We start from the raw sequence: 14,454 nt of genomic DNA on the forward strand, positions 1-14,454 counted from the left end.
CTCTTCTGCTTCTTCGGGCATCATAAAATATTATTTTTATATATAAATGCACTTTACCTGCTCCACACCTAACACATGTCCTTTCTGTATGTAGGATCCTTAAGCCACCCAAATAGAAATCAACTTTTTCTTGGTCCTAATTCAAAATGTCTACAATATTGCTAATTGGACAAAATTTACTTGGGTTTTCTTCTGTAGTTCAAGATACTGTTCAAAAACAGCCCTACCAGTACATGCATATGGAAAGAGGCATTCTTCAGATTATCAGTGTTTATTATACCATCCAATATACTAATCTGACAATAAAATTTACATTGGAAATAATCATTATATAAAAGTATGATAAAGATTTCAAATTATTTTGAGATTCCTTCAAATTTTCAATTTCATGAAATCAAACAGGCAATGTTGTAAATAAGCCCACTATATTAAAAAAAAAGACTAATACCTAGCAACATATTTATGGCACAAATACTAAAAGTATGTAGCCCTTATTAGTATCTTACATTGTTTAAACAGTCCTCAAAAATTTCTTGAGCACTATCTCATCCAATCTTTGCACAAGTATATTTTGTAAGTATTGTTGGGACCACTATTTCATGCATAAGAAGTCTCAGATTTAGATAAATTAAGTAACTTGCCTAGAGCCACACAACTTCAAACGGTACAAACATGGTTCAAACCTAAACATTTGCCTTCTTTTCTACTCATCTATTTCACAGGATGAGAGAATTTATGTAAGAAAAAGTTCCAAATACACAAATATTTGAGATTCATTATCTTAAAGTAAGCACTGATATATAAAATATTTACATAGTAAATTGTATTTTACTAATATCTGCTTTCTCAACTAGAAAATTTTTATTAAAACTGATTGAAGACCCAAATTTAAATTTCTCATGCAGGGATATAAAAGTATTATCGAATGTGTGAGGGAAAGACTAATGCTGACAGTTTGACTTTTTCAATTTTTTAATGAGAATTAATTTAAAATAAATGAGTAATGTTAAAATTTTCTAATAATATTAGATTTGGTTTCTAATAATATTGATAACAAATGCCCAAACTTTTTCCATAATGCTGCTCATTTGAACCTCAGCAAAACTTAGTTTCTGTTCACTTCCTTTCACCATTTGAACAGAACTTACTTCTTCCTCATATTTAAATTTGCTTGAATGATTTCCTTCAAATTAAAGAATTGCATGCTGCTTTCTTAATTTCATTCCAGTGGTTTTAATATCTCCCTTAATAAACTTTATCATAGCAACAGCTCAGAGTTTGGCATATGTTGACATAAAGATATATGGGTTTGTTAAAGAATCGGCTCCTTTTCTGGATAATGCAGCATAATTAACCATTAACATGTAGATCAAAAGATACTTGTAATTCAACAATGATATTTACTCAATAAATTTGACACATATGTTTTTAAAGATATAATGAAATATGTTTGTTTTGAAAATTTTGGTAGTATTATTCAATATTTTTTACTTTAAATATCAATTTAATGTTCCACAGTCCATTTTATATATGCAAATTCAGAAAGTTTATTTCCTGGAATATTAAATTAAGGAAGATCTGAAGCATGTTGTTAATGTTTGCATCTGGAACGTGAGTTAAAGGCTTGGTCCCCAGCAGTTGGCACTACTGGGAGATCTTGGAAACATTAGAAGATGAGGCTTAGGAGGAGTAAGTAGGTTACTTGCATATCCTGGAAATATATTTTGTCCTGGGCCCTTCACAGAAATACTCCTATTCTCTGTCTCTCTCTGTCTCTCTCTGTCTCTCTCTGTCTCTCTCTGTCTCTCTCTGTCTCTCTGTCTCTGTCTCTCTCTCTCTCTCTTTCTCTCTCTCTCTCTTTCTCTCTTCCCCTTTCCCTTACCCCATCGCCCCCACTTTCTGAACTCCATGAGGTGAACAGCTTTGCTCCCTTTGAAGCTCCTTACCCATGATGCTCTGCCACACCATGGCCCAGAAACAAAGAAGCCAAGGGACCATGGACCAAAACCTCTGAAACTATAAGTCAAACTAAATATTTTATTTATTTTGTTTTTTAAGTTGATTTCCTCAGGTATTTTGCCACAGCAACAAAAAGCTGATGAACATATACATCATGCTATTTACACATGAATCTTATTCGTAGGTCATAGTATGTCTCTGGACATTATCATTAAAAAAACTATTTTTTTTTCATTAGGAACAAGAAAGGTTTAATTAAGACATGTAAGGTTGGTTTAACATTTTAAAATCAAAACTATTTTTATATCTCCTACTATTTTGAAAAAAAAGTGTTTCCCACAATATAAAATTGATGAAGAAATCTAGGGTTGTATGTTTTACTATCTTCTGTCTGGTGCCCATATCCCTCTCTGATTGAGTTTTGGACAATGGCTAGAGCTATACTGCTTAATATAAAGGAATGACTTTCAAACATGTTTTGTCTATGACTCATTATAAGAAAAGATTTTATATAATGATTCAGACAGAGTAGACAATGTCATACATATGCATATGTCAAGTAAGAAAAACCAATTTCGTGGGATGTTATGATATGATGCATTTTGATTCCAACTTTATTTCATACTGCTGTTTTCTATTTTATTCTATTTCACTGTATAATGCTGGTTGAGGCCCACTAAATAGATTTTATAAAACTTGGTATGAAAAAAACAAACTATTCCATAACCATTGAGCTAGGGGTGTATATACTTGAGCATCACTACCTCTAGCATGATTTTAATAAATGAATTAGTTTATTTTAGTTTATCTTCCATTTTGAATAGTCTCAGGTTTCAAGGAGAAGACAAAGTTTGAAAATGTATTATTTGTAGAGAAGATTGACAACCATACAATGATATGGACTTTGTTAACTATAGTCTATGAAAGACATTTAATCGATTATTAGAGACTTTAGAAACTTGACCCAGGCTCTCTGAAATGCTGAAAAGCTCTATGCTATTCTAAGAGAAAAGCAAGTGATACTTTTTTAGCTGTAGAATTTTTGACATAACTCATCCATTAAAAAAAATAAACTAAAAAAAACCTTTTACTCCCATTCAACTTTGAAGAATACAAATTTTAATAAGAAGTGAAATTTCACAGCCAAAAATGAGGAGGAATATAGTGAGAAAGATATTGCTAATTTATTAGACCTGTCACTTACATTTCCACTCCCACTATGACATCGTTTTAAGTGTCAGTGAAGCATGAGGATGAAAGACTATTGAAGCCGTATCAAAGAAAAGTAAGTTCTTTGACACAGAATACAGGTATCTGAATTTAATATTTTCAGAGCTTTCATTTTCAACACTCATTCATAACATACCATAATTTATAAGTTATGCTAACACTTTTGTGAAAATAATTTTAATTACTAAAGCAGTTCTGATTCTGTCATTGAATGCAAAAAATGGTCTATCCAACAAACAAAACAATTTTTTTGCTACATTTGTTTAAAGTCATTGAAATACCTATGTTAAATTGAAAGTGAAATTTTCAATATAAAAATTCAGTGTAGATATATAAATTTCTGAAAAAGTTTACATTATTCAGAAAAAAATTACAGTGGATAGGGCAGTTCTGTCTTTGTAAATATATTCATACATATGCATATATATGATTGTCTGAATTCAATTTTTTATCAAAATTAAATATAAAAAAATGTGTTCCAAACTCTTTTTATAATTAATGGCTCTATAAAATGATACATTTATGAAAGAAATAATTTATTCAACTTATTCATCTATGGAGAGATGTTAATTTTATCTAGATTGTTATGCCATTAATATTTTCTTTGGTAGCTCTAAACAATGTATTTACAGAATTGCCTTTGTGTTTCAGTATAGATTTTGAGACATGGTATTGTTAGATTGAATTACAAACATGTACGTGTGTTTAATTAAATGTTACCAAACTGCTTTCTAAAAATAATTGAAAAAAAAGACTTTGAAAATTCAAATTTTAAACAGCATTTTAGGATAGTTATGTTTTCCCCACATTTTCAACAATAATTATTTCTATCACTTTTTTATTCTGGTTAATTTTATGAGTATAAATTGATATATTTTTGATATATTCATTTGCATTGCTATAAATTTTGAGGATATTGCTTAATTACCATTCTTAATAAAACCAGCTTTTATAATTTTTGTTCCTTACAGTGAATATTAGAAATTTTTTTCATGAAGTTACTATCTTATTAATAATTCAGAAAATTTGGATTATACATTCAATAATTCTATAATTTTTATGAATAATATAATTATTTAACTTAGATATTGTATGAAGTATCTGTGTTTAAAAGTTCTAAAATTTTGTCTATACAATATATACATTTTTTCCCTCTAGCTTGAGAAATACCATCATCATGAAAATATCCCTGTCAAACCTATATATTCTTATTTTACTTTCATTTATAATTCTTTTCTATGATATGGAATAAGAATATAATTATACATTTTAGCTAATACTAACCTTTGCAGGCAACCCATTTATATAAATACAAACATTATATTTCAATAAAAATCCTGCTATATATAAAATTTTGTTGTATAATGATAGCAATTTCATAGTCTTTTATACTGATCAACTGATCTATGAGGATATTTTAATGAGTATATTACAAACATTATTATTTCAATAAATATTTTAGTGCAAAGGTATATATTCTTTTTTATCTTTGTTGATTTTCCTGTTTACCTGAAAGTGTGTTTGTTTTTACTATGTCAAAATTATCTAGTTATAATTAGAAATAATTAGCAAACTTAAAGTAATTTTAAGTAGGCAGTAAATGTTATAGTAATTACTTTCTCTTCACAAAAACAACAGTATATTTTCACATTTGTAAATGTTATTTTAAAACTGATTTTATTTTTATTATACATTTACCTCAAATTTCTTTTAAATCTTAATTCTTAGATATGTAAGATTTTCATTTTTAATTTGAAAGTGCTATTTTTGCATTTTGACTTTGGGATGCTTGTATTAAAATGGAGAGAAAAGACTATTTTGTGTATTTTTATACTAAAGATTTTTATCTTTTAGTTATTTTTTTCCTAATAAATTATTTTGGTTTTCCAGATACATAATTTAAATCATGGAAATACCTTTTTCTCACTCTTATAAAATGTTTCTTTCTTTACCTTTAAATTTGTTAGAACTTCCCCCATAATATTGAATGATTGTGTTCTTACTTTGTTCTTCCAAAGTAATTGCCAAGTAGTATATTACATTCTAATTCTGATAGTTCCATGGGTTGTTTAAATCGAGCGCTAAAAAGTAATTTGGGATGAGAAAAGTTGCACAGTACAGGTTTACTTTTAATAAATAGTTAATGCTCTATAGTTATATTTATTTTCTTATTATTGCAGAAGATAGTCCTTGTTTGGGATGCTTCAGCGTTATTTGTTCCAATGATATTTTACTGCCCAAACTTGCATTGCTATAGTATCTCCTCGTCTGACCTATCAGTTTCTGATAGAGAAAGGTGGGTGTTGCTCATTGTAATAGTGGATATACATCTTCCCCTTTCAATTCCAGAAGTACTTGTTTCATATATTTATGTACTTTCATGTTATGCTTCTAGGTGCATATATTTTTACAACTGTTTTGTCTTCTTGGATAATTGAATCCTTCATCATTTCATATTGTTTCTATCTCTAATTTTTTTTCTGAAATTAGCTATACAAGCTCTTGTTTTTTTCTTTTTTTTCCATTTTTCCCTTTGTTTTTGTTTTTTTTTAACCAATCCAAAATCTTATGTAATAGAATGTTCTTCATGACAGCTATTGAAAGGTAAACAGAATCTGGTGAAAAGAAGTTCATTCTGATGATTCAAGGCAGTTTCTTGATACTTTTCCTTCCCCTAAAAGATTTTTCTAGAAATCTGTGGGATAACCTCCCTCTAGAAGGTTTTTTTACAAAACGGACTCTGGGAAGCAACAACCTCCCTGGGGGCCATTATGGCATGAGAAGTTTCAGTTGGGCACTTTGGAACCCACCAAGTCCCCTGCGTGGTACTGAAGAGTGTTTCAGTCCACATCCACTGAGGGTCAGTGGTGTTCAGAGGTCTAGTTTCCACCCTTTGATGATAATAATCGGTCTCAGTTTCATGGCTTATTTCTGATTCCAGAACCATGGTGGGGGTTCACCAGTTCAGTAACATTCTTATAGGACTCCCGAGACTCTTCCATAGCCAGCTTGGGTGAAGCAGCATGAGTTGTAATCCTCATATCTGCCAACTTGTCTAAAACATTCTGGAAATCTAAATTATGCTGAGAGTTTGCTTGGAACCGTGCACAGCCTGCTCCACGACAGGACGTCCCATCTCAGTCACGCCCTATTCAGTGCCAGTAAGAACATAAGTACTATAGGTTTCCATGGTGCTACCCAGTGAACCGTGGCTGTCCAGTGAGTGGGCTATCGACAGGTGGGGGGATGCAGAGAGAAAACATGGGTTGATCCCTTCCTTTGTACCAACAGCCTCCATTCCTTCCTGTCCACCACATTCTGCTGTACTTTGGCAATATTGTGAGAAACCTCACAGATCACATACAGGTCCAAGCCATCAGGGGTTATGTTCAAGACCTTGGTGAAAGCCTAATGGGATAAGAAGGTCATAGAAGAGCAGTAGACCCACATATGTTCTCAGCTGTTGCCATTCCACTTAGCTGGTCCTAAACCTCTGTAGAAGCAATTTGAGCACAAGCCAAATGATGGTCATTGACTATAATCTTGTCTCTCTTTATGGCCTTTTCTATAATTATCAGCGCATCAATAGGTAGTTGATGGTCCAACACTCTTCTTCCACTGGAGACCATCACATACACGTCCCTTTTGCTGGTTGCCCATTTTTTAGCAACATATTCATTGAAAAATCTCATCCACAACAAGGATTTTTTTGTTTGTTGTTTTTAGTTATACATGACAGTAGAATGCATTTTGACATAGCATACATACAAGGAATATAACTTCCCATTTTTGTGGTTGTACATGATGTGGAGTTATACTGGTCATGTATTCACATATGAACACAGGGAAGTTATGTTTGATCCATTTGACTGTCCTTCTCATTCTCATCCTCTCTCCTTCCCTCCACTCCCCATGTCCAATCTGGTGAACTTCCGCTCCTCCCTCCCTCCACATACTGTGAGTCAGCATCTGCATATCAGAAGAACATTCATCCTTTGGGTTTTAAAATTGACAAATTTCACTTAGCATGATAGTCTTCAATTCCATGCATCTACTGGCAAATGCCATAATTTCATTCTTCTTTATGGCTGAGAAATATTGTATTGTGTGTATGTACCACATTTTCTTTATCCATTCACATAGTTTGGTTCCATACCTTCTCTATTGTAAATTTAGCTGCTATAAATATTGATGTAGCTCCATCATTGCAGTATGAAAATTTTAACTCCTTTGGATAGATACCAAGGAGTGGGATAACTGAGTCAAATTGTGATTCCAATCTAAGTTTTCTGAGGAATCTCCATTCTGCTTTCTTGAGTGGTTGTACCAATTTGCAGTCCAATCAACAATGCATGGGTGTATTTTTTTCCCCACCACCTGACCAATATTTATTGTTACTTGTATTTTTGATAATTGCCATTCTGACTGGAGTGAGATGAAATCTCAGTATAGTTTTTTTTTAAGAGACAGAGAGAAGAGAAAAAAAAATGTTTAATATTTATTTTTCAGTTTTCGGTGGGCACAACATCTTTATTTTATTTTTATGTGGTGCTGCGGATGGAACCCAGCGCCCCGCACATGCCAGGCGAGTGCGTTACCGCTTGAGCCACATCCCCAGCCCATCAGTATAGTTTTAATTTGCATTTCTCTAATTGCTAGTGATGTTGAACATTTTTTCATATATTTGTTGACTGATTGTATGTATTCTTCTGTGAAGTGTCTGTTCAGTTTTTGTTTTGTTTTTGTTTATTTGTTTGTTTGTTTGTTTTTGCCCACTTATTCATTGGGTTATTTGTTTTTCCATCCATCCTTTCTTTCTTTCTTTCTTTTTCTGTTAAGTTATTTATATATCCTAGAGATTAATGCTCTATCTGAGGTGCAGGTAGCAATGGTTTTTCTCCCATTCTGTAGGTTCTCTCTTCACATTCTTGATTTTTTTCCTTAATTGTAAAGAAGCTTTTTAGTTTGATACCATTTCATTTATTGACTCTTGATTTTACTTCTGGTGCATTAGGAGTCTTGTTGAGAAAGTTGGTTCCTAAGCCAGCATGATTTTGATTTGGGCCTACTTTTTCTTCTAGTAGGCTCAGGGTCTCTGGTCTAATGCCTAGGTCCTTGATCCACTTTGAGTTGAGTTCTGTGCAGGGTGAGATAAAGGGTTTAAGTTCATTTTGTTACATATGGATTTCCAATTTTCCCAGAACCATTTTCCAACGTGGGTTTCTGCATAATTGTTTCCTGCTCCCAGGGTCCCCAACTGAGGAAAGACTCTTTTCTTGGCCCATCAGCTTGCAGCATCCTTCCAAACTACTCACAGTGCTCCTTACCTTGAGCCCAGGCATAGACTTCTCTTAGGGAATCCACACCCATCTCCAAGGCCTCTTCCAATTCTTTGGCATTCATTGGAATCACAGCTTTAGATCCCATTCCAATAGTAATGTGGTCCAACGTAGCTTGGTGAGTTGCTACTTCACGGCTGGACTTCACTTTCCTCTAATTTGGTTCTTGGAAGTCGATACCAGAGTTGATGTCAATGCCAACACCAACTGAGAAGACAACTACTTCAGGGTCATTCCTGTAAAAGGTATGACTTCTGATCCCAATAGCAAATCCATAGCCTCAGTACACATCAGGGAACCTGATATATCAACGAACAATCTCAGGCAAGGGCCTCAGGTGGCCAATCTGTTTCATGACTGGCAGAAGTCACCGCCACCACCACCTCCACAGTCATGCCTTATCCTCAAACAGTAATTACTTCAGAGCATCATTCACATAGAAACCCCCTTCAACCTGCAGGTTGAGCCCAAAGCCCTTCTTGGTCCTCTAGCAGGCTTTATTGATTTTATTTAGAATTGTACCTCATCAGTCAGGGAAACTCCAAGCCTGACTCTAAAGAGTTTGCTATCTATTTTAGGGACAACATGATATATTTTTCTCCCTGACTTTGATCATCTAAATGTTCATATTCAAATTTAATTTACTGTCCTTGAATGTTTTTTAAATGTGTAACTTCAATCTATGTTTTACCTGTGATACAATATTCACTTTAAAATGATGAATAATATAATTAGATTAACAGTTACCATTTTAAAAATTGACAAGTACCATGGACCTTTAGCCTTGTTTATTACTATATTTTAAACTTACATATATATATATATATATATATATATATATATATAAAATTATTTTCATTTTTAATTTGTCAGAGTTAAAAAGAAAAAGATTAGAAACCACTGACGGAGAAAATTTAATGGAAGAAATAATAATTGAACAGAAGTTATATACCACAAGTATTATTAGATTTTTCTGTGACAGATTACTTATGATTTTTAATATATGTTTATTAAATTAAATGTATTTTAATTGACACATAAAACAAAAATTGTCCATATTAATGTGGTATAATGTCATGTATTAATATAGGTATGCGTTGCATAATGCTTGAATCAGGTTAAATATATCTCTTCAAATATTTATCAAATATTTCTTCATGCTGAAAACTTCAAAATCTTCTCTATTGGCATTTGAGATGTATCATATATCATTGTTTCTATAGTCACTCTACTGTGCAATAGCATAGCAGTGTCTTGCTCCTATTTATGTGTAACTTAGTACCCTTTAATCACCTGTCCTCCCCTAAGCCCTCTTCTGTCCAGGCTTTCTTAACCAGCATTCTACTCCTAGCTTTTATGAGAACAACTTTTATAGATTCCATGTATGCTTGAGATAATGCAGCGTTTGTCTTTCTGTGGCTGCTTATTTCACTTAACATAAATATCTAAAATTCTATCCATGTTTTCCCAAGTGCTAAGATTTAATTTTTTTATGGCTGAATATTATTCCTGCTCTGGCAGGAAGAGGGGAGGAGTGATCACTGTGAATACAGCCAAATAATTCTCCATAGCAAAGACTTGTGTGTTACCAGACAAAAGATTGCAGAGCTTTGTCACAGTTGAGTGGAAGAGAATTCCTTGCATTCAACCCCCTATAGCCTTCAAAATTTAGAAAATGGGAAAAATAATGGACAAGAATGAGGACTTCAAAACATATTGGAAATGTGGCAATCTGCAGAATGCAGGAATTAGTGAGGGGGGGGGGAAGAAAAATAATAAATTAACTATAATATTGAAGAGAAACTTTGTATTTTAGGTACCAGGGATTGAACCCTGGACTCTTAACCACTCAGCCACATCGTCTGTCATTTTAAGGTTTTGAGACAGAGTCTTGCTAAGTTGCTGGGGTTGACTTTGAACTTGTGATCCTCCTGCCTCAGCCTCTTGAGCCACTGGGATTACAGGCATGTGCCACCACACCCAGCAGAAAAATTATTGTAGAATATTTAAACTATTTTACTTCTAGAGAATTTTTAAATTCATGGCAAAATGAATAGAAAGCAGTTTCCACATACGTACTGCACAATCTCCTCCACTATTAATATCTTATATCAGAGACGTATATTTGTAAATAAACCTATATCAATAAATTATTATCATCAAAGTCCACAGTTTACACTAGTGTTTATCTCTGGTCTTCTATGTTCTATGGGTTTGGAAAAATTTATAATAATGTTTATCTACCATTGTAATATCATACAGACTTATTTCTCTGCCCTAAAAACCCTAGAAACAGCATTGAAAATTAAAGTACCAAGCACAGACTTACTACAAAATAGTGTTTAGTTGGAAGATTACAGAATATACTTAGTTTCCCATTCCTTGCTGTTATATGAGCTGGGCTCCAATATAGTAACATTACATTATTGGGTAAAGACCTTTAATTTCAAAGGTTCATGTTTAAGTGCATTCCAAAGAGGTATATGTATAAAAGCTGAAGATGAGGTGGGATAAAAACATGAACAGTAGAGGAATTTGAAGCCTTGAAACCCATAGCTATAGGGAACAGACCAACTGATAGCCAAATGAGCTTAAATTCTCACACATTAGGATAATTTATTTTAATTACTATTGATGTCCAGTTTTCAACAAGAAATTAGAAAGATATCATAAATCAAGGGAGAAAATGGTATAGAGCTATGTCCCCCATCAGAACAGAAACAGACTCACAGGAAACATACAATTTGAACAATAGAATTTTTTTAAAATAACCAATGGTTGTGTTAATAATAGCTCCAAAGAATTTATGTATAACTCACAAAAAGAGATGGGTGGTATAAGGAGAGTAATGGAAACTTTAAAAATAAACCAAGCTTTATATAAATAAGAAAAAAAAATCTTTTGACAGAATACCTGTAATGGATTCATTCATCCATAGATTCAGTACTCTGTTGTAGTATTACTATGATACATACAAAGCAATGTAGTGTTATTTGAATACATACTGATATTACTTTAAGATGTGTGTTATCAACATTAGTTCACCCATTACAAATTTTTAAAAGCATGATTAGTAAGCTAAGAAAGGACATAAATTGAAATTGTATAAAATACTCAGTGAAAATCCATAATCCTAGCCAGAGTCATGGAGCAAGAAGAAGAGAGAACATCAGAATTCGGAAAGAGGAAGTCAAATTGTCACTGTTTTCAAATGGCAATATATAGACAATTACAAAGACCCTGCCAAAATATTATTATAATTAATAAGCAAATTTAGCAAAGTTGTAGAATACAAAAATAACATGCAAAAATCAATAGTGTTGCTACATGTCCAAAGCAAATGACCTAAAATAGAAATTTAGAAGGTGATCTTATTTTAAATAGCTAGTAAAAAGAATAAAATCTGAGGATAAATTTAACCAAACAGGTGAAAGATCTCTAAAATGAAAATTATAAAACACTGAGGAAAGAAATCAAAGAGGACACAAAAACTAGAAAAAAATATCCTTGTTCATGAATTGAAAGAATTGATATTATTAAAATACCTATACTACTCCAAGTGATCTATAAATTCACTCTTCTGCTTGCTAAAGTGACAATGGTATTCTATATAGAATGAGGAAAAGGAATCCTAAAAGTTGCATAATTAGAAAAAAAAGTAAAAATTAAATCTTAAGCAAAATGAGCAAAGCAGGAGAAAATACACTAACAGACTTCAAAATAAAAGTACGAAGCTATAGTAGTCAAAACAGAATAATACTGGCATCAAAAGAGAAAATGAAACAGAATACAGAGCTTAGTAGTAAACCCACACATCTACTGCCAACTAGTTCTTGAAGTTGAGGAACAAGGTTTGAAGAGAGGAGAGCATTTTCATAAACAGTGCTTGGAAACTTGTGTATCCACATGCATAAGAATGACACTAGACCCTTATCTTTTATGATTTACAAACATCAACTCAAAATAGATTAAAGACTCAAATATAAAACCTAAATCAATAAAAACACGATGAGAAAACGGAAATGCTTTGGGACTTTGGAATGGGCAAGGATATTATTTTTGCAAGACTTCAAATGCAAAGAAATCAAAGGTAAAATGTATAACTAGGATTATGTCAAATCAAAAGCCTTTGCACAGTAAGGGGATCCATCATCAGAGTTTAAAGACAACCTACAGAATACGGGTAAATATTTGCAAATGAAACACCTGATGAGGGATTGACATCTCAAATATATAAGGAACTCGAAAAATTTAATAGCAAATAAACCAAATGACTCAATGAATAAATGAGCAATGAATTTCCATGGACAATTCTCAAAAGATGATGTACAAATCCCCAAAGTATATATGCATAATGCTGAACATCAGCAGGGAATGCAAGTCAAAACCGCAATGAGGTAGCACCTTACCTCCTAAGATTAGTTATTATCATACATAGAAAACACAACAAGTACTGGTGAAGATTTGTTAAAAAGGAAACTATTGCAGTCTAGCTGAGAGTAAAAAGTAGTGCATCCACTATGGAAAACATTCTGGAAGTTCCTCAAAATTTTCAATAAAAAAAAATAGAACTATCATGTAATATCCATCTCACTCCTAAGTGTTGTGTAAAGGAAATGAAATCGGTGTGGCAAAGAAATATCTAAATTCCCATGTTTACTGCTGTACTGTTCACAATGCTAACAAATGTAAACAATTCAAGTTTCCAAAGGATGAATGGATAATGCAAATGTGGTATATTATGCAATCCCTGGTACCTAAAATACAAAGTTTCTCTTCAATATTATAGTTAATTTATTATTTTTCTTCTCCCCCTCTCACTAATTCCTGCATTCTGCAGATTGCCACATTTCCTATATGTTTTGAAGTCCTCATTCTTGTCCATTATTTTTCCCATTTTCTAAATTTTGAAGGCTATAGGGGGTTGAATGCAAGGAATTCTCTTCCACTCAACTGTGACCAAGCTCTGCAACTTTTTGTCTGGTAACATGCAGATCTTTGCTATGGAGAATTATTTGGCTGTATTCACAGTGATCACTCCTCCTCTCTTCCTGCCAGAGCTATGATGATCTTTTCTCTAGATCTTTACCATGATACCTGTGCTAATCAGATTTGCATCATTTTCACCAAAATACGTGACAAGAATAACTTAGAGAAGGGAAAATTTATTTTGGTGCTCAGTTGTAGGGTTTTAGTCCATGGTTGGCTGAGTCCATTGCTCTTGGCCAAAGGTAAAGTAGAATGTCATGGTGGAAGGGCATGGCAGAGGAAAATAGCTCAGGACATAATGGTTGGGGTAGAGAGGCAGGGTGGTAAGTGGACATGGGTAAAAAAAAAAAATCTTTCAGGTCATACCCCATGACCTACCTGCTCCAGCCATGCCCTATCTACACACAGTTATCACCCAGTCATTCAAACTAGGAGGGACTGATTAGGTCCCAGTTCTCAGAATCAGTCATTTTACCTCCAAACATTCTTGCATTAACAGCTTTGCGGGGGAACCTCATATTCAAATCATGACAGACCCTAATGTGTTTCTTGAAAGAAAATGCTACAAAATATTGTTTTCCTCTAAGTCTGTGGTATTTAGGAGTTTTGTATTCTGACACATATTCCTTCAACCTCAACAAACTTGTAAAAATTGCCATTTAAATCTTTCTACCTGTCTACGGCTCCAGAGGCATTTGTTTCATTGAAGACTAGCTCAATTTTGACTCTTTCAGGAAAGCATTGGGATGGCAACCTCAGTTTCCTGAAAGGTCAAAGAAAATTGAATTTTGGTTGTTCCATCTTTCCTTATTGTAAATCTAGAAGTGATGCCTTATAAACTCTTTGAGATGTTGCATTTAAAATTGTAAATTTCCAGGGCTGGGGTTGTGGCTCAGTGGTAGAGTGCTCTTCTGTCATGGGTGAGGTACTAGGTTTG

General features: G+C 33.1%; 2 pseudogenes; both read right to left on the bottom strand.

The window, feature by feature from the left end:
* Nucleotides 1-6,060: 6,060 nt before the first annotated feature.
* On the bottom strand, nucleotides 6,061-6,818 carry LOC113184098 (RNA-splicing ligase RtcB homolog pseudogene; annotated as a pseudogene).
* LOC144249020 (RNA-splicing ligase RtcB homolog pseudogene) lies at nucleotides 6,818-13,908 on the bottom strand (annotated as a pseudogene).
* Nucleotides 13,909-14,454: the final 546 nt, after the last annotated feature.

The sequence above is a fragment of the Urocitellus parryii genome, chromosome 9, assembly GCF_045843805.1.
Source record: "Urocitellus parryii isolate mUroPar1 chromosome 9, mUroPar1.hap1, whole genome shotgun sequence".
Lineage (NCBI taxonomy): Eukaryota > Metazoa > Chordata > Mammalia > Rodentia > Sciuridae > Urocitellus > Urocitellus parryii.